Source organism: Ambystoma mexicanum, chromosome 9 (assembly GCF_040938575.1).
Source record: "Ambystoma mexicanum isolate Mex_15411 chromosome 9, UKY_AmexF1_1, whole genome shotgun sequence".
In the NCBI taxonomy this organism is placed as follows: domain Eukaryota; kingdom Metazoa; phylum Chordata; class Amphibia; order Caudata; family Ambystomatidae; genus Ambystoma; species Ambystoma mexicanum.
Genome location: NC_090931.1, coordinates 21,461,013 through 21,480,734, shown reverse-complemented (window position 1 = coordinate 21,480,734; position 19,722 = coordinate 21,461,013).

The following is a 19,722-nucleotide window of genomic DNA, read 5'->3' as shown; positions in this document are numbered from 1 at the left end:
TATAGAACTGCTAAAACCTCAGAGACTAGAGAACTGATAAGACCTCAGAGACTAGAGAACTGATAAGACCTCAGAGATTAGAGAATGGATAAGACCTCAGAGACTAGAGAACTGGTAAAACCTCAGAGACTAGAGAACTGATAAGACCTCAGAGACTAGAGAACTGATAAGAGCTCAGACACTAGAGAACTGATAAGACCGCAGAGACTAGAGAACTGATAAGACCTCAGAGACGAGAGAACTTGGAAGACCTCATAGACTGTTGAACTGATAAGACCTAAGAGACTGGAGAACGGATAAGACCTCAGAGACTAGAGAACTGATAAAACCTCAGAGACTAGAGAACTGCTAAAACCTCAGAGACTAGAGAACTGATAAGACCCCAGAGACTAGAGGACGGATAAGACCTCAGAGACTAGAGAACTGATAAAACCTCAGAGACTAGAGAACTGGTAAGACCTCAGAGACTGGAGAACTGATAAGACCTCAGAGACTAGAGAACTGATAAGACTTCAGACACTAGAGAACTGATAAGACCTCAGAGACTAGAGAACGGATAAGACATCAGAGACTAGAGAACTGCTAAAACCTCAGAGACTAGAGAACTGATAAGACCTCAGAGACTAGATAACAGATAAGACCTCAGAGACTAGATAACTGATAAGACCTCAGAGATTAGAGAATGGATAAGATCTCAGAGACTAGAGACCTGGTAAAACCTCAGAGACTAGAGAACTGATAAGACCTCAGAGACTAGAGAACTGGTAAGACCTCAGAGACTAGAGAACTGATAAGACCTCAGAGACTAGAGAACTGATAAGACCTCTGAAACTAGAGAACTGATAAGACCTCAAAGACTAGAGAACTGATAAGACCTCAGAGACTAGAGAACGGATAAGACCTCAGAGACTAGAGAACTGATAAGACCTCAGAGACTAGAGAACTGATAAGATCCCAGCTACTAGAGAACTGATAAGACCACAGAGACAAGAGCACTGATAAAACCTCAGAGACTAGAGAAATGATAAGACCTCAGAGACTAGAGAACTGATAAGATCCCAGCTACTAGAGAACTGATAAGACCACAGAGACAAGAGCACTGATAAAACCTCAGAGACTAGAGAAATGATAAGACCTCAGAGATTAGAGAATGGATAAGACCTCAGAGACTAGAGAACTGGTAAAACCTCAGAGACTAGAGAACTGATAAGACCTCTGAAACTAGAGAACTGATAAGACCCCAGAGACTAGAGAAGGGATAAGACCTCAGAGACTAGAGAACTGATAAGACCTCAGACACTAGATAACTGATAAGACCTCTGAAACTAGAGAACTGATAAGACCTCAGAGACTAGAGAACGGATAAGACCTCAGAGACTAGAGAACGGATAAGACCTCAGAGACTAGAGAATGGATAAGACCTCAGAGACTAGAGAACTGATAAGACCTCAGAGACTAGAGAACTGATAAGATCCCAGAGACTAGAGAACGGATAAGACCTCAGAGACTAGAGAACTGATAAGACCTCAGGCACTAGAGAACAGATAAGACCTCAGAGACTAGAGAACTGATAAGACCTCAGAGACTAGAGAACTGATAAGACTTCTGGCACTAGAGAACTGATAAGACCTCAGAGACTAGAGAACTGATAAGACATCAGAGACTAGAGCACTGATAAAACCTCAGAGGCTAGAGAAATGAAAAGAGCTCAGAGACTATAGAACTGCTAAAACCTCAGAGACTAGAGAACTGATAAGACCTCAGAGACTAGAGAACTGATAAGACCTCAGAGATTAGAGAATGGATAAGACCTCAGAGACTAGAGAATTGGTAAAACCTCAGAGACTAGAGAACTGATAAGACCTCAGAGACTAGAGAACTGATAAGAGCTCAGACACTAGAGAACTGATAAGACCGCAGAGACTAGAGAACTGATAAGACCTCAGAGACGAGAGAACTTGGAAGACCTCATAGACTGGAGAACTGATAAGACCTCAGAGACTGGAGAACGGATAAGACCTCAGAGACTAGAGAACTGATAAAACCTCAGAGACTAGAGAACTGCTAAAACTTTAGAGACTAGAGAACTGATAAGACCCCAGAGACTAGAGGACGGATAAGACCTCAGAGACTAGAGAACTGATAAAACCTCAGAGACTAGAGAACTGGTAAGACCTCAGAGACTGGAGAACTGATAAGACCTCAGAGACTAGAGAACTGATAAGACTTCAGACTCTAGAGAACTGATAAGACCTCAGAGACTAGAGAACGGATAAGACATCAGAGACTAGAGAACTGCTAAAACCTCAGAGACTAGAGAACTGATAAGACCTCAGAGACTAGATAACAGATAAGACCTCAGAGACTAGAGAACTGATAAGACCTCAGAGATTAGAGAATGGATAAGATCTCAGAGACTAGAGAACTGGTAAAACCTCAGAGACTAGAGAACTGATAAGACCTCAGAGACTAGAGAACTGGTAAGACCTCAGAGACTAGAGAACTGATAAGACTTCAGAGACTAGAGAACTGATAAGACCTCTGAAACTAGAGAACTGATAAGACCCCAGAGACTAGAGAACGGATAAGACCTCAGAGACTAGAGAACTGATAAGACCTCTGAAACTAGAGAACTGATAAGACCTCAGAGACTAGAGAACGGATAAGACCTCAGAGACTAGAGAACTGATAAGACCTGAGAGACTAGAGAACTGATAAGATCCCAGAGACTAGGGAACTGATAAGACCTCAGAGACTAGAGCACTGATAAAACCTCAGAGACTAGAGAAATGAAAAGACCTCAGAGATTAGAGAATGGATAAGACCTCAGAGACTAGAGAACTGGTAAAACCTCAGAGACTAGAGAACTGATAAGACCTCAGAGACTAGAGAACTGATAAGACCTCAGAGACCTCTGAAACTAGAGAACTGATAAGACCCCAGAGACTAGAGAAGGGATAAGACCTCAGAGACTAGAGAACTGATAAGACATCAGACACCAGATTACTTATAAGACCTCTGAGACTAGAGAACTGATAAGACCTCAGAGACTAGAGAATGGATAAGACCTCAGAGACTAGAGAACGGATAAGACCTCAGAGACTAGAGAATGGATAAGACCTCAGAGACTAGAGAACTGATAAGACCTCAGAGACTAGAGAACTGATAAGACCCCAGAGACTAGAGAACTGCTAAAACCTCAGAGACTAGAGAACTGATAAGACCTCAAAGACTAGATAACAGATAAGACCTCAGAGACTAGAGAACTGATAAGACCTCAGAGATTAGAGAATGGATAAGATCTCAGAGACTAGAGAACTGGTAAAACCTCAGAGACTAGAGAACTGATAAGACCTCAGAGACTAGAGAACTGGTAAGACCTCAGAGACTAGAGAACTGATAAGACCTCAGAGACTAGAGAACTGGTAAAACCTCAGAGACTAGAGAACTGATAAGACCTCAGAGACTAGAGAACTGGTAAGACCTCAGAGACTAGAGAACTGATAAGACCTCAGAGACTAGAGAACTGATAAGACCTCTGAAACTAGAGAACTGATAAGACCCCAGAGACTAGAGAACGGATACGACCTCAGAGACTAGAGAACTGATAAGACCTCTGAAACTAGAGAACTGATAAGACCTCAAAGACTAGAGAACTGATAAGACCTCAGAGACTAGAGAACGGATAAGACCTCAGAGACTAGAGAACTGATAAGACCTCAGAGACTAGAGAACTGATAAGATCCCAGAGACTAGAGAACTGATAAGACCTCAGAGACTAGAGCACTGATAAAACCTCAGAGACTAGAGAAATGATAAGACCTCAGAGATTAGAGAATGGATAAGACCTCAGAGACTAGAGAACTGGTAAAACCTCAGAGACTAGAGAACTGATAAGACCTCAGAGACTAGAGAACTGGTAAGACCTCAGAGACTAGAGAACTGATAAGACCTCAGAGACTAGAGAACTGATAAGAGCTCTGAAACTAGAGAACTGATAAGACCCCAGAGACTAGAGAAGGGATAAGACCTCAGAGACTAGAGAACTGATAAGACCTCAGACACTAGATAACTGATAAGACCTCTGAAACTAGAGAACTGATAAGACCTCAGAGACTAGAGAACGGACAAGACCTCAGAGACTAGAGAACGGATAAGACCTCAGAGAGACTAGAGAACTGATAAGACCTCAGAGACTAGAGAACTGATAAGACTTCTGGCACTAGAGAACTGATAAGACCTCAGAGACTAGAGAACTGATAAGACATCAGAGACTAGAGCACTGATAAAACCTCAGAGACTAGATAACAGATAAGACCTCAGAGACTAGAGAACTGATAAGACCTCAGAGATTAGAGAATGGATAAGACCTCAGAGACTAGAGACCTGGTAAAACCTCAGAGACTAGAGAACTGATAAGACCTCAGAGACTAGAGAACTGATAAGATCCCAGGGACTAGAGAACTGATAAGACCTCAGAGACTAGAGCACTGATAAAACCTCAGAGACTAGAGAAATGATAAGACATCAGAGATTAGAGAATGGATAAGACCTCAGAGACTAGAGAACTGGTAAAACCTCAGAGACTAGAGAACTGATAAGACCTCAGAGACTAGATAACAGATAAGACCTCAGAGACTAGAGAACTGATAAGACCTCAGAGATTAGAGAATGGATAAGACCTCAGAGACTAGAGAACTGGTAAAACCTCAGAGACTAGAGAACTGATAAGACCTCAGAGACTAGAGAACTGATAAGAGCTCAGACACTAGAGAACTGATAAGACCGTAGAGACTAGAGAACTGATAAGACCTCAGAGACGAGAGAACTTGGAAGACCTCATAGACTGGAGAACTGATAAGACCTCAGAGACTGGAGAACGGATAAGACCTCAGAGACTAGAGAACTGATAAAACCTCAGAGACTAGAGAACTGCTTAAACCTCAGAGACTAGAGAACTGATAAGACCCCAGAGACTAGAGGACGGATAAGACCTCAGAGACTAGAGAACTGATAAGACCCCAGAGACTAGAGAACTGGTAAAACCTCAGAGACTAGAGAACTGATAAGACCTCAGAGACTAGAGAACTGGTAAAACCTCAGAGACTAGAGAACTGATAAGACCTCAGAGACTAGAGAACTGGTAAAACCTCAGAGACTAGAGAACTGATAAGACCTCAGAGACTAGAGAACTATTAAGACCTCAGAGACTAGAGAACTGATAAGTCCTCAGAGACTAGAGAACTGATAAGACCTCTGAAACTAGAGAACTGATAAGACCCCAGAGACTAGAGAACGGATACGACCTCAGAGACTAGAGAACTGATAAGACCTCTGAAACTAGAGAACTGATAAGACCTCAAAGACTAGAGAACTGATAAAACCTCAGAGACTAGAGAACGGATAAGACCTCAGAGACTAGAGAACTGATAAGACCTCAGAGACTAGAGAACTGATAAGATCCCAGGGACTAGAGAACTGATAAGACCTCAGAGACTAGAGCACTGATAAAACCTCAGAGACTAGAGAAATGATAAGACATCAGAGATTAGAGAATGGATAAGACCTCAGAGACCAGAGAACTGGTAAAACCTCAGAGACTAGAGGACTGATAAGACCTCAGAGACTAGAGAACTGGTAAGACCTCAGAGACTAGAGAACTGATAAGACCTCAGAGACTAGAGAACTGATAAGACCTCTGAAACTAGAGAACTGATAAGACCCCAGAGACTAGAGAAGGGATAAGACCTCAGAGACTAGAGAACTGATAAGACCTCAGACACTAGATAACTGATAAGACCTCTGAAACTAGAGAACTGATAAGACCTCAGAGACTAGAGAACGGATAAGACCTCAGAGACTAGAGAACGGATAAGACCTCAGAGACTAGAGAATGGATAAGACCTCAGAGACTAGAGAACTGATAAGACCTCAGAGACTAGAGAACTGATAAGATCCCAGAGACTAGAGAACGGATAAGACCTCAGAGACTAGAGAACTGATAAAACCTCAGGCACTAGAGAACAGATAAGACCTCAGAGACTAGAGAACTGATAAGACCTCAGAGACTAGAGAACTGATAAGACATCAGAGACTAGAGCACTGATAAAACCTCAGAGACTAGAGAAATGATAAGACCTCAGAGACTATAGAACTGCTAAAACCTCAGAGACTAGAGAACTGATAAGACCTCAGAGACTAGAGAACTGATAAGACCTCAGAGATTAGAGAATGGATAAGACCTCAGAGACTAGAGAACTGGTAAAACCTCAGAGACTAGAGAACTGATAAGACCTCAGAGACTAGAGAACTGATAAGAGCTCAGACACTAGAGAACTGATAAGACCGCAGAGACTAGAGAACTGATAAGACCTCAGAGACGAGAGAACTTGGAAGACCTCATAGACTGGAGAACTGATAAGACCTCAGAGACTGGAGAACGGATAAGACCTCAGAGACTAGAGAACTGATAAAACCTCAGAGACTAGAGAACTGCTAAAACCTCAGAGACTAGAGAACTGATAAGACCCCAGAGACTAGAGGACGGATAAGACCTCAGAGACTAGAGAACTGATAAAACCTCAGAGACTAGAGAACTGGTAAGACCTCAGAGACTGGAGAACTGATAAGACCTCAGAGACTAGAGAACTGATAAGACTTCAGACACTAGAGAACTGATAAGACCTCAGAGACTAGAGAACGGATAAGACATCAGAGACTAGAGAACTGCTAAAACCTCAGAGACTAGAGAACTGATAAGACCTCAGAGACTAGATAACAGATAAGACCTCAGAGACTAGAGAACTGATAAGACCTCAGAGATTAGAGAATGGATAAGATCTCAGAGACTAGAGAACTGGTAAAACCTCAGAGACTAGAGAACTGATAAGACCTCAGAGACTAGAGAACTGGTAAGACCTCAGAGACTAGAGAACTGATAAGACCTCAGAGACTAGAGAACTGATAAGACCTCTGAAACTAGAGAACTGATAAGACCTCAAAGACTAGAGAACTGATAAGACCTCAGAGACTAGAGAATGGATAAGACCTCAGAGACTAGAGAACTGATAAGACCTTAGAGACTAGAGAACTGATAAGATCCCAGAGACTAGAGAACTGATAAGACCTCAGAGACTAGAGAACTGGTAAAACCTCAGAGACTAGAGAACTGATAAGACCTCAGAGACTAGAGAACTGATAAGACCTCAGAGACCTCTGAAACTAGAGAACTGATAAGACCCCAGAGACTAGAGAAGGGATAAGACCTCAGAGACTAGAGAACTGATAAGACATCAGACACCAGATAACTTATAAGACCTCTGAAACTAGAGAACTGATAAGACCTCAGAGACTAGAGAATGGATAAGACCTCAGAGACTAGAGAACGGATAAGACCTCAGAGACTAGAGAATGGATAAGACCTCAGAGACTAGAGAACTGATAAGACCTCAGAGACTAGAGAACTGATAAGATCCCAGAGACTAGAGAACGAATAAGACCTCAGAGACTAGAGAACTGATAAGACCTCAGAGACTAGAGAACTGATAAGATCTCTGAAACTAGAGAACTGATAAGACCCCAGAGACTAGAGAACTGCTAAAACCTCAGAGACTAGAGAACTGATAAGACCTCAAAGACTGGATAACAGATAAGACCTCAGAGACTAGAGAACTGATAAGACCTCAGAGATTAGAGAATGGATAAGATCTCAGAGACTAGAGAACTGGTAAAACCTCAGAGACTAGAGAACTGATAAGACCTCAGAGACTAGAGAACTGGTAAGACCTCAGAGACTAGAGAACTGATAAGACCTCAGAGACTAGAGAACTGGTAAAACCTCAGAGACTAGAGAACTGATAAGACCTCAGAGACTAGAGAACTGGTAAGACCTCAGAGACTAGAGAACTGATAAGACATCAGAGACTAGAGAACTAATAAGACCTCTGAAACTAGAGAACTGATAAGACCCCAGAGACTAGAGAACGGATACGACCTCAGAGACTAGAGAACTGATAAGACCTCTGAAACTAGAGAACTGATAAGACCTCAAAGACTAGAGAACTGATAAGACCTCAGAGACTAGAGAACGGATAAAACCTCAGAGACTAGAGAACTGATAAGACCTCAGAGACTAGAGAACTGATAAGATCCCAGAGACTAGAGAACTGATAAGACCTCAGAGACTAGAGCACTGATAAAACCTCAGAGACTAGAGAAATGATAAGACCTCAGAGATTAGAGAATGGATAAGACCTCAGAGACTAGAGAACTGGTAAAACCTCAGAGACTAGAGAACTGATAAGACCTCAGAGACTAGAGAACTGGTAAGACCTCAGAAAATAGAGAACTGATAAGACCTCAGAGACTAGAGAACTGATAAGACCACTGAAACTAGAGAACTGATAAGACCCCAGAGACTAGAGAAGGGATAAGACCTCAGAGACTAGAGAACTGATAAGACCTCAGACACTAGATAACTGATAAGACCTCTGAAACTAGAGAACTGATAAGACCTCAGAGACTAGAGAACGGATAAGACCTCAGAGACTAGAGAACGGATAAGACCTCAGAGACTAGAGAATGGATAAGACCTCAGGGAGTAGAGAACTGATAAGACCTCAGGGACTAGAGAACTGATAAGATCCCAGAGACTAGAGAACGGATAAGACCTCAGAGACTAAAGAACTGATAAGACCTCAGGCACTAGAGAACAGATAAGACCTCAGAGACTAGAGAACTGATAAGACCTCAGAGACTAGAGAACTGATAAAACTTCTGGCACTAGAGAACTGATAAGACCTCAGAGACTAGAGAACTGATAAGACATCAGAGACTAGAGCACTGATAAAACCTCAGAGACTAGAGAAATGATAAGACCTCAGAGACTATAGAACTGCTAAAACCTCAGAGACTAGAGAACTGATAAGACCTCAGAGACTAGATAACAGATAAGACCTCAGAGACTAGAGAACTGATAAGACCTCAGAGATTAGAGAATGGATAAGACCTCAGAGACTAGAGAACTGGTAAAACCTCAGAGACTAGAGAACTGATAAGACCTCAGAGACGAGAGAACTGATAAGAGCTCAGACACTAGAGAACTGATAAGACCGTAGAGACTAGAGAACTGATAAGACCTCAGAGACGAGAGAACTTGGAAGACCTCATAGACTGGAGAACTGATAAGACCTCAGAGACTGGAGAACGGATAAGACCTCAGAGACTAGAGAACTGCTTAAACCTCAGAGACTAGAGAACTGATAAGACCCCAGAGACTAGAGGACGGATAAGACCTCAGAGACTAGAGAACTGATAAAACCTCAGAGACTAGAGAACTGGTAAGACCTCAGAGACTGGAGAACTGATAAGACCTCAGAGACTAGAGAACTGATAAGACTTCAGACACTAGAGAACTGATAAGACCTCAGAGACTAGAGAATGGATAAGACATCAGAGACTAGAGAACTGCTAAAACCTCAGAGACTAGAGAACTGATAAGACCTCAGAGACTAGATAACAGATAAGACCTCAGAGACTAGAGAACTGATAAGACCTCAGAGACTAGAGAACTGATAAGATCCCAGAGACTAGAGAACTGATAAGACCTCAGAGACTAGAGAACTGATAAAACCTCAGAGACTAGAGAACGGATAAGACCTCAGAGACTAGAGAACTGATAAGACCTCAGAGACTAGAGAACTGATAAGACCTCAGGCACTAGATAACTGATAAGACCTCAGAGACTAGAGAACTGATAAGACCTCAGAGACTAGAGAACTGATAAGACTTCAGATACTGGAGAACTGATAAGACCTCAGAGACCTCTGAAACTAGAGAACTGATAAGACCCCAGAGACTAGAGAAGGGATAAGACCTCAGAGACTAGAGAACTGATAAGACATCAGACACCAGATAACTTATAAGACCTCTGAAACTAGAGAACTGATAAGACCTCAGAGACTAGAGAATGGATAAGACCTCAGAGACTAGAGAACGGATAAGACCTCAGAGACTAGAGAATGGATAAGACCTCAGAGACTAGAGAACTGATAAGCCCTCAGAGACTAGAGAACTGATAAGATCCCAGAGACTAGAGAACGGATAAGACCTCAGAGACTAGAGAACTGTTAAGACCTCAGAGACTAGAGAACTGATAAGACTTCAGGCACTAGAGAGCTGATAGGACCTCAGAGACTAGAGAACTGATAAGACGTCAGACACTAGAGAACTGATAAGACCTCAGAGACTAGAGAACTGATAAGACCTCAGAGACTAGAGAACTGATAAGACATCAGAGACTAGAGCACTGATAAAACCTCAGAGACTAGAGAACTGATAAGACGTCATAGACTAGAGAATTGATAAGACTTCAGACACTAGAGAACTGATAAGACCTCAGAGACTAGAGAACTGATAAGACATCAGAGACTAGAGCACTGATAAAACCTCAGAGACTAGAGAAATGATAAGACCTCAGAGACTGGATGACAGATAAGACCTCAGAGACGAGAGAACTGATAAGACCTCAGAGATTAGAGAATGGATAAGACCTCAGAGACTAGAGAACTGGTAAAACCTCAGAGACTAGAGAACTGATAAAACCTCAGAGACTAGAGAACTGGTAAGACCTCAGAGACTGGAGAACTGATAAGACCTCAGAGACTGGAGAACTGATAAGACTTCAGACACTAGAGAACGGATAAGACCTCAGAGACTAGAGAACGGATAAGACATCAGAGACTAGAGAACTGCTAAAACCTCAGAGACTAGAGAACTGATAAGACCTCAGAGACTAGATAACAGATAAGACCTCAGAGACTAGAGAACTGATAAGACCTCAGAGATTAGAGAATGGATAAGATCTCAGAGACTAGAGAACTGGTAAAACCTCAGAGACTAGAGAACTGATAAGACCTCAGAGACTAGAGAACTGGTAATACCTCAGAGACTAGAGAACTGATAAGACCTCAGAGACTAGAGAACTGATAAGACCTCTGAAACTAGAGAACTGATAAGACCCCAGAGACTAGAGAACGGATAAGACCTCAGAGACTAGAGAACTGATAAGACCTCAGAGAGTAGAGAACTGATAAGACCTCAGAGACCTCTGAAACTAGAGAACTGATAAGACCCCAGAGACTAGAGAAGGGATAAGACCTCAGAGACTAGAGAACTGATAAGACATCAGACACCAGATAACTTATAAGACCTCTGAAACTAGAGAACTGATAAGACCTCAGAGACTAGAGAATGGATAAGACCTCAGAGACTAGATGTCAGAAAGCACCAAAGTATTAACTGAAAAGGATACGGTACTTTAAAGGATACAGGTGGTAGGGTCTTCCGGATCCCTGTTCACGCGTTTTGATAGTTGTGAAGTCAAGTTAAGACCTTCCAAATGATACAACTCTCTGACTGGTAAAACAGGCAGAGCGATGGATCACTGGAAAGGGCGTGGGTAAGGTATAAGAAGTCAGCCTAGAACAAAATAAAGTATCATGAATAACTGTCCCAACCTGGGTATGATGGAATAGGAAATGTTATGAATGCACACACTGACCTTGAGTCTAGGGCAGATGAATCCAGCAGAGTCTCTTGCGGAATCCAAGGTAGAACAAACGACAAGGAAGGGAAGATTAGTAAGGGAGACTTATCCCTAACGGAACGAGGCTCACGCTAGATACCGGGTTGATGCACCACAGGATAGCGTCCAAAGTACTGTTCACTGTCACCTTCCACTTATCCTTGAAAGTTTCCTTCCCACGTAGTGTAAAGTATAGAAGTGAATCAATCCCCCTGTTAATAACACAGGTGCAGGAGTTGGAAATAATGCTCCTTTTTGGGTATAAACAAAGTACACGCGGTTCTGGACAGCCGCGACGAAAAGAGCGTGTGCGTGTGGAATTACACGCGATTAGGATTCAGGCAGTCCAGGCCAGCAGCGCTTGAAGACAACATATGCGTGTGGAGTTACACGCGAGCAGGATCCACGCAGTCCAGGCCAGCAGCGCTTGAAGATAGCATACGCGTGTGGATTTACACGCGAGCAGGATTCACGCAGTCCAGGCCAGTCGTACTTGAAGATAGCGTGCGCGTGTGGATTTACACGCGAGCAGGATTCACGCAGTCCAGGCCAGCAGCGCTTGAAGATAGCGTGCACGTGTGGATTTACACGCGAGCAGGATTCACGCAGTCCAGGCCAGCAGCGCTTGAAGATAGCGTGCGCGTGTGGATTTACACGCGAGCAGGATTCACGCAGTCCAGGCCAGCAACGCTTGAAGATAGCGTGCGCGTGTGGAGTTACACGCGAACAGGATTCACGCAGCCCAGGCCAGCCGCGTTTGAAGATAGCGTGTGGATTTACACGCAACCAAACAGCTCCAGGAATCAGCGTGTGGCGGAAAACACGCTATAGAAGGCCAAAAGGTAGCTGTAGTAATCAGCAAGGATGCAGACCGGAGGTTCAGATACACAACGCCAAATGATTCGATCAGAAGCAGCGAGTGAAGTTTCCACGCTGCTTAAATACGCAATGCCGTAGTTCACGTGACGAAGCAGAATACACGTGAGTTAGCGACGTGAAAAGTGCAAACGTCGTTTTCCCAGCAACGTGTCGAACAACCGCCATTTGGAATAGAACGGTCTAGCTGTTCTACGAGCGTAGGAGGTAGGACCACGTCCAGCATGCATGACAGTGCCATCCCCCAAAGGGGCAACCTCTCCCCTTCTCGTGTGAAAACGCTTCAATAAAGCAGGAGCATGAATATTAGAAAGAGGTTCCCAGGATCTATCTTCGGGACCATAGCCCTTCCAGTCCACCAGATAAAACGGCCTACCAGAACGTAGTCTCATATCCAGTATGTCCTGTACCTCGTATTCATCCGAACCCCGCACAGAAATAGCAACAGGCCGCACAGGCAGTCTAGTAGCTTCAGAACATGGTTTAATGAGTGACACGTGGAATACGGGGTGCACTCGCCATCGTTGTGGCAAAGCCAGACGGACAGCAGCCGGATTAATAACTTGGAGCACTATATACGGACCAATGTATTTAGGCAATAATTTCTTTTTGCCCGGAATTCTCAAGTGCTTAGAGGACAGCCATACTTTCATACCAGCCTTGTAGACGGGTGCGGGTATTCTATGAGCATCGGCATAGAACTTGTCGCGTCTTTTAGCCTGCTCCAATTGCTGCTTCACCTTCCTCTGTAATTTCTTCAGATCACGAAAGGTACGGCCTGCGGCAGGAGTATCCAAAGACAAGCTGGAATCCAAAGGTATTGATCGAGGGTGCTGTCCATAAAGCGCATAGAACGGTGAAGTGCCTATGGCACTATGATAGGAGTTGTTATAGGCGAATTCAGCTGCCGGCAGGACCGTGAGCCAATCCGATTGGTACTGCAGACACAGACACCGCAGATATTGTTCCATAGTGCAGTTGACTCTTTCGGTCTGTCCATCAGTTTGAGGGTGATAAGCACTGGACATCCTATCATCAATCTGTAATGCAGAGGTTAGTGCTCTCCAAAAGCGTGACGCAAACTGTGAGCCCCTGTCTGTAATGATTACTGACGGTAGACCAAAGAAACGAAATATATGTTGGATGAATAGGTCAGCCAGAACAGCAGCGGTTGGTAAACCATTACAGGGAACAAAAAGAGCCAATTTAGTGAAATAATCCACTACAACCCATATGGTATCGAACTCCTGGTTTGGTGGGAGTTCTACCACAAAATCCATAGATATCATGTCCCATGGTTTGTTAGGGACAGGCAGGGACTGGAGTAAACCCACTGGTTTACCAGGAGTGCTTTTACATTGGATGCATACAGAACAAGTAGATACATGATCTATGACATCTTTTGACATGGACGGCCACCAGCACCATCTTTTGAGTAGTTCTAGTGTCTTCTTCCTTCCAGGATGGGCTGCGATCAAGGAATCATGATTCCACTTGAGGGCTTTATTCCGCGTTGAAGACGTCGGTAGGTAGAGCACTCCTTGTGTGAATGGTAAACCGTTATGTACGTCCAGATTCATATCCTGGATAACTTGTGGATGACTTTTCACCCACTCTTGTACTTCGGTTTTTAAGGATGGTTGAACAGAACAACTACATATGACATGATCTGCCAACAACTGATTCTGTACTTGTGCTTCTTCCTTTGCCTCTTCACTCATACGGGACAATGCGTCCGACTTAACGTGTTCTCGGGCAGGACGATATGTGACCTGTAAATCGTATGGGGCAAAAAAGACATGCCATCTGGCCTGTCGGGCCGTAAGGCATTTCATGGATTTGAATGCTTGAAGATTTCTATGGTCAGAGTACACTAACACCTGATGTTTGGCCCCAAGAAGATGGTGACGCCATTCTCGGAAGGCATCCTTGATAGCCAGCAGTTCCCGCTCAGTGACGGTGTAGTTCCGTTCATATGGGGTAAGTTTGCGAGAGAAGAAAGCCACTGGGTGCTCCTCCTTGGTTTCTGTGCAAACTTGTGAGAGTACCGCTCCAGTAGCGACGCTGGATGCATCCGCTTCAACGATAAACTGGCGATCTGGATCTGGATGTTGAAGCACGGGTGCAGTGGTAAATGCCTCTTTCAACTTTTCGAATGATGTTTGGGCATTTGGGTTCCAACAGAAAGGAACTTTAGAACTAGTTAAGGCCGTCAAAGGGGCTACTGTTTTGGAGAAGGAATGAATAAATCTGCGATAAAAATTCGCAAAGCCTAAGAAAGACGGTAACGACTTGACATTGTGCGGAACCGGCCAATTCAATATGGCCTTCACCTTGGAACGGCTCATTCGAGCACCTAGATTGGTAATGTCATAGCCCAGGAATTCCACTTCCTGTGAATGAAAGACGCATTTCTCGGCTTTCACATAAAGAAGGTTCTCCCTGAGTCTTTGTAGGACTGTAGAAACGTGTTTGACGTGTTCCGAAAAAGATGATGAATAGATCAGGATGTCATCCAGATAAATCACCACGAACTGGTCCATTATGTCCCTGAATATATCATTCATGAAGAATTGAAAAGTGGCGGGAGCGTTGCACAGACCAAAAGGCATCACTAAATACTCGTAAAGACCATACCGCGTCTTGAAAGCGGTCTTCCATTCGTCGCCTTCACGAATGCGAACTAAATTGTATGCTCCTCGCAAGTCCAATTTGGTGAAGTAACTGGAGGTACCTAATTGATCCAATAGAACGTTTATCAGTGGTAAAGGATATTGGTTTTTTATGGTAATGTCGTTAAGTGCCCTGTAGTCAATACAAGGCCTTAGATCTCCCTCTTTCTTCGGAACAAAGAATAGAGGAGACGCAGCAGGTGATTGTGATGGCCGTATGAAACCCATCGCTAAAGCTTTGTCAATGTATTCTTTCAACACAACGTCTTCTTTTGGGGTCAGTGAATATAAACGACCTGTAGGGATTTTGGCACCAGGAATTAGTTCAATAGGACAGTCGTACTGTCGATGAGGAGGCAATTGTTCTGCCTGGCCCTTGTCAAAGACATCAGCATACTCAGCGTATTCGCATGGTATGGTAGCGTCGCTTTGATGTACCACGCTGATAGTTGAAGCTCCCACCAGAGAGGCCAATATGTGTTGCTTGATTGATACCTCTTGACTGGTGAAGCAATGTTCATTGCAATGATTCGAAGGATACTGGAGCAATCCCGAAACCCAGTCAACGGCGGGATTATGAAGGGTTAACCATGCAAGACCAAGTATGATCTCGTACTGCGGAGCAGCTATGACATCGAAGATGATTTCTTCCGAATGGTTATTCGATAATGTCATCTGAACAGATACCGTCTCCTGGGTTACCATACCCGAAGTCAAAACAGATCCGTCCACGGTATTAACCGTTTCAGGTTTGTTTTTGTTTACAAGGGGTATGGAACAGTTCTTGGCATATGTGATGTCTATGTAATTGTTGGTGGCTCCGGAATCAACCATGGCCTTGGAAACCAATTCTCGTTCCCCACAACGTAACGTCACCTCAACAATTACGGGTGCGTGTTTAGGAATGGTACTGGAGTCCGATGAAACACTCGACATAGGGACTCCTGCTATTGTCGAGTTTTGGCGTTTCCCGAACGCTTGATGGGTTTTTTAGGACATGTCGCCAATAAATGCTCGGATGAACCGCAATACATACATAAATGGTTCTTTCTTCGGTTCTCTCGTTCTGCATTGGACAAACGGCCTCTCACGACGCCAATCTGCATGGGTTCGGGGTCGTTCGAGAGGACTGCCGGTGTCTCTGAACGCCCCGAGGCTTGCATGAAGGGCTTTTTCTCTCCTTTCCGAGCATTCCTTCGGGCATCGATTTGTAAAACCAAATCGAGCAGCTCTGTGAATCCCGTAGGAACCACCGGAACTGTAGATAAGGCATCTTTCAGTTCTTCTGAAAGACCCTTGTAGAAAACAGCCGTTTTCTTGCCGTCAGGCCATTGAGTTTCGGCCGTTAGTTGATTGAACCGGGCAATGTAAGGCAAAAGAGGTTGATTGCCTTGTTGTAGATTAAGCAACTCCAGATCCATGGCTTGAGTAGCATAACGCATGTCAAAAACTTTACTCATAGCAGCCAAGAGATCGTCACAGTCGTACAACAAAGGGCTATTTGTTTCCAACAAAGGGTTAGCCCAAGCAGCAGCTGTGCCCCCTAAATGGGAAAGCACGAATGCTGCTTTTGTGGTTAGGTCAGGAAAAGATGTAGGACGGCAAAGAAAATGGAGTCGGCACTGGTTAACGAAGGTTCTATAGGTTTTGGGATCACCAGTGAACCGTTCCGGAGGGGCCAAGGGAAACTGAGTGGGCATAACCACATTAATAGTTTCCTGTGGGGGTGTCATGGTCCCAGATCCAGATGCAGTGGCCATTGGAACCTGTGCTCCCTGAGGAGTACCGTGCATGGCGTCTTGCATAACGTCCATACGGTGCCGTAACATGTCCTGTGCCGTAACCATTTCATTTCTCAAATCGCTGATCAACTGAGTCAAAACAGCTAAAGGATCCGTACCCTCCATGGCTTCTGATTCTGTCAGAAAGCACCAAAGTATTAACTGAAAAGGATACGGTACTTTAAAGGATACAGGTGGTAGGGTCTTCCGGATCCCTGTTCACGCGTTTTGATAGTTGTGAAGTCAAGTTAAGACCTTCCAAATGATACAACTCTCTGAATGGTAAAACAGGCAGAGCGATGGATCACTGGAAAGGGCGTGGGTAAGGTATAAGAAGTCAGCCTAGAACAAAATAAAGTATCATGAATAACTGTCCCAACCTGGGTATGATGGAATAGGAAATGTTATGAATGCACACACTGACCTTGAGTCTAGGGCAGATGAATCCAGCAGAGTCTCTTGCGGAATCCAAGGTAGAACAAACGACAAGGAAGGGAAGATTAGTAAGGGAGACTTATCCCGAACGGAACGAGGCTCACGCTAGATACCGGGTTGATGCACCACAGGATAGCGTCCAAAGTACTGTTCACTGTCACCTTCCACTTATCCTTGAAAGTTTCCTTCCCACGTAGTGTAAAGTATAGAAGTGAATCAATCCCCCTGTTAATAACACAGGTGCAGGAGTTGGAAATAACGCTCCTTTTTGGGTATAAACAAAGTACACGCGGTTCTGGACAGCCGCGACGAAAAGAGCGTGTGCGTGTGGAATTACACGCGATTAGGATTCAGGCAGTCCAGGCCAGCAGCGCTTGAAGACAACATATGCGTGTGGAGTTACACGCGAGCAGGATCCACGCAGTCCAGGCCAGCAGCGCTTGAAGATAGCATACGCGTGTGGATTTACACGCGAGCAGGATTCACGCAGTCCAGGCCAGTCGTACTTGAAGATAGCGTGCGCGTGTGGATTTACACGCGAGCAGGATTCACGCAGTCCAGGCCAGCAGCGCTTGAAGATAGCGTGCGCGTGTGGATTTACACGCGAGCAGGATTCACGCAGTCCAGGCCAGCAGCGCTTGAAGATAGCGTGCGCGGGTGGATTTACACGCGAGCAGGATTCACGCAGTCCAGGCCAGCAACGCTTGAAGATAGCGTGCGCGTGTGGATTTACACGCGAGCAGGATTCACGCAGTCCAGGCCAGCAGTACTTGAAGATAGCGTGCGCGTGTGGAGTTACACGCGAACAGGATTCATGCAGCCCAGGCCAGCCGCGTTTGAAGATAGCGTGCGCGCACGGAATTACACGCGAACAGGATTCACGCAGCCCAGGCCAGCCGCGTTTGAAGATAGCGTGCGCGTGTGGATTTACACGCGAACAGGATTCACGCAGCCCAGGCCGGCCGCGTTTGAAGACAACGTGTGGATTTACACGCAACCAAACAGCTCCAGGAATCAGCGTGTGGCGGAAAACACGCTATAGAAGGCCAAAAGGTAGCTGTAGTAATCAGCAAGGATGCAGACCGGATGTTAGGAAAGATTTCGTAATTGTAGGGAATTTTCCTTCCATGTGGCAACCCCTAAACTTTTTGCTATTGTTTTTAACCTTGTTCTTGACTTTGCCAGAGAAGTACAGCCTTCTGCCGCACTTCTCTGGGCTTTCGCTCCTTTCTTACGGGGAAACTGACATGCCCTTAAGACAGTCAGTACCGGGGAACGTGGTTTCCCGTAGTTTCTTTTATCGTGTCGCCGCTTTAGTGCAACACGACACAAGAGGGCACTGTAAGCTAAGTTACAGCTCTCTTGGGTCTCTAGCCTTCTACAGGCCCTAGATACTCTTTTAGGAATGTATTTGATCGGTGCAAGTCATTCAGGGACTCGAATGGTGGCAGCGATCGTTTTGTTTATTTTGAGCTCCTTTTGGCGTTCTGAGCACGTTTTTGCACTGAACCCAAAATGGTGGCCTGGCTCCCAAAATGGCCAGGCCGCGAGGCTCCTTTGTCTTGTCCACTGACCGTCTTGCTCCCTTCACCTTCCCCAGGTCCGGCGACCCGGGGCCTTCCTTATTTGGGCATGTACTTTCCCGCGAAACGTGGTTGCTTTCGCGGGCTTCTACATGTCGTTTGTGTGCCTCCAGGGTGTGGGCTGGGATGTCTGGTCCCAATACACATCCTGGGTGCCAGAGAGTCTAGGGTGGTGTGAATGCCTGGGACCACCGTGGTCCGTGATTGGTCCACGTATGGTATGTGTTTTGATGAGCGGATCTCCCATTGGCTCCCCTCCGTTTTGGCGCGAAGGGAACCGTGGATAAGAGGGGGCTGGAAACACCACTACCATGTCGATCTCCTGAGTTCTCACGAACGAAGGAATACAGGAGCCAAGTATCCTGCAACTACGAGGCTGGACCGAGGAATCGCTGGTGACCGGTTTCGTCGATTGGGACGTCTTTTTGCTCTACACGACTACAAAGCGTTCCCTGCTCTTCTGAACCTGCCAGCTGCTGAAACTATCGTGGAGAAGCCTGGGTCTGCTTGCTTCGGGGACCGGTGAGTAGTATATCTAGGATCTGGTCGCCCTCCTGCAGTATCCCATTGCTTTTCCCTGCTGTGTAAAAACAGCACCCTTTTGCCGCGCTCGCGCTCTGCTTCTGCCCGCTGTGGAGGCTGCGCTTGAGTTGCGGAACCTGTTCTCCTTCTGCTGTGCACTAACCCGAACTGCCTGACTTCCTCCGAAGAGCTTCCCCTTTTGCCCGTTGTCACCGGCGTGGCAGGTACTTTGAGCACAAGGCTCCACTCTTCGCAGGGCTCGGACTTCC